The sequence below is a fragment of the Helianthus annuus genome, chromosome 14, assembly GCF_002127325.2.
Source record: "Helianthus annuus cultivar XRQ/B chromosome 14, HanXRQr2.0-SUNRISE, whole genome shotgun sequence".
NCBI classification, from domain to species: domain Eukaryota; kingdom Viridiplantae; phylum Streptophyta; class Magnoliopsida; order Asterales; family Asteraceae; genus Helianthus; species Helianthus annuus.
The window spans coordinates 151533325-151536098 of NC_035446.2; positions in this window are offsets into that span (position 1 = coordinate 151533325).

Genomic DNA, 2774 nt, shown 5'->3' on the forward strand with positions numbered 1-2774 from the left:
ATCATATTCATTACTAGATTAGAACCCCGTGTATTACACGGGCTGAATAAATGTGAATTAATATACTAAATAATAAAATAATATATCTTTAAAAACTTTGCTTATTACATGGATTGAATACATATAATTTTATATACTAAAAACTAAAAAGTTATATCTTTAAAACCCCTTTTATTATTGTACAGGTTGAATAAATATAATTTTATACATCAAATAATGAAAAAAAAACTAAATAATAAATTATTTATATATTTAAAAAACCTGTGTATTGTACGGAGTGAATAAATCTAATTTTATATATCAAATAATAAAAAAAGTTATATTTTTTTAAAAACTCATGTATTACACAGGTTGTATAAATGTAATTTTGTATAGTAATTTATAAAAAAAAAAGTTATATCTTTAAAAATCCCCGTGTATTACACGGGTTGAATTTATATATCAAATAATAAAAAAAAACTATATTTTTAAATACCTCATGTATTACACGGGTTGGATAAGTTGAATAAATGTAATTTTATATAGTAAATAATAAAAACTTATATCTTTAAAAAACCTCGTGTAATACACGAGTTGAGTTCTGATTAATTTCAGATTTTGATTTCCTGCATTTTCTCTCCTATTAAATAATAATAATTTTTCTCTCCTTAAAATTACATCTTAAGTCATATTCTTATTTTTATAAAATATATTTAAAAAATATATAATATTTTATTTAAAATAAATATATTTAAAACGTTTACTGATTATAAAGAGCTAAATATATTTAAAACATATTACTGATTATAAAGAGTCATAGACAATTTAAATATGTTACCTAAATTCGGATGTAAAAGTATAAACGTAAATATTAAAATAAAATCTCTCTACGATATAATAAAACTATAATGTAACCTATTCCTATGTCTAAGGAAATATATTATAAAAATAATAATTTAATATTAATAGTATATTTTCTAAATAAGTTTTTAATCTATACTATATCTCTATGTATATCTCATAATTATATATATTAAATAGTATATCTCTACGTATATCTCATAAATAATTATTTAATTTTAATAGGCTAAAAAATAGATGGCTCCAATGAGTGACATGTGTCACCAAAGTGGTTTCTTTTATTATATAGTATAGATTTCACCAAATAATAATGTATAACGTTTAGTGTAGTTAATAAAGATTGATTAGCGTGCGACCCTTTAAGACTATCCACTATCACAACCCAATCCAACCCAATCCAACCCAATCTTTCATTAAAATACTAATTTCTCTCTCTTCCACCTATACAACCCAACCCAATTCAACTTTTCACCCACAATCACAACCCAACCTAAACTAATATTTTATTAAATAAAAATGATTTATAGTTATTGTTTACAAAGAAAAAGACAAAAAAAACAATTAAATATTAATATAAGTGGTTGCAACATTGGGTTGTCCACACAACCTGGTTGTGAGAAATAATTAATTATTAAATTAAAAAAATGCTTGTTTTTTTGTCTTATTATCCACCTGGCAACCGTTTGGGAAGTTTGGTCACCATAGTGGATAGTCTAAAGTAATTAGTATAATGCTGTCATATCCAACCGGGCTCCTACGAACACTCCTCACGGGCGGCATTGGGGATGTTTTAGAAAATGGTATAAGTTGTTGAGTGTTAATATAGGGCTTATTAATAACTAGTGGGCTGTCAATCGTGTTTCACGGTGCGTTTGAAACGTAGATAATAACTAATTTGTGAATGTTATGCTAAAAAACAAGGCTGACAATTGGGTACCTGTTAAGACACAATTAGACCTGTTTGACTGAAAAATACATTCTTTGACTTTTTTAATTTTTAAAATAATTAAAATTATAATGTTAGGATCTATAATTTATTCATCTTTGTACATAAAACATAAAACTGTTTTATAAACATGAGGTAGAAAGTAGTTAAACGAGTCGTAATCATGTTTGAAACTTATGTTGTGCGCGCCGTCAGAAACCTGTTAAACCTGTTAAGACACGATTTGCCAGCCTTACTAAAAAACCATGTCGCGACGGTGTATTCGAAAATCACGGAAAAGTTACGTCGTTGTATGCGAAAGCCAAGTTATTCAAAAAAGCTTTCACCAAAACGTATATAAAGATAAAAACGACGGCCAAACATTACAATAGGTCGGTTTAAACATAAATAAAAAACACGTCGTAATGATGTATTTAGAGATGAACGTCAGACAATTTAAAAAACAACACGACTAAAAAAGGTTTAAAACGACCGGTCGGTTTAAAAACAAAATTAAAAAAATTCATATATGTCAAATAAATTAATAACGATTTGATAAGAGAAATAAATTAACTATATGTCAAATATTTCAATAATATATACGTTAAAAATGAAACCGTTGACATTTTTTAAAGTAAGTTTTTTATAATTTAATAATATTAAAATCTGAAAGATGACACTTAATTCCTCACTATTTTCTTTTTACTTTTTGAAGTTTGATTCCGTCTTCACGTTGGTCTTCACTTAAGTGTTGAACATGAAAAATAATATTTCAAAAATCAACCCCACCAGATAGCCATTTCTTCACGTTAGGCTGACAAATCGTGTCTTAAAGGATTTAACAGTTATTTGACGACGTAGACAACACAAGTTCTAAACATAAATATGAATTACGTTATATCCAATGTCTATAACACAGTTGTATATTTTATGTAATAAGAAGGAGAAATGACGGATTCTAACCTTTTAATTTTATTATTTAAAAAAAAAATGAAAAATCAAATGGTAT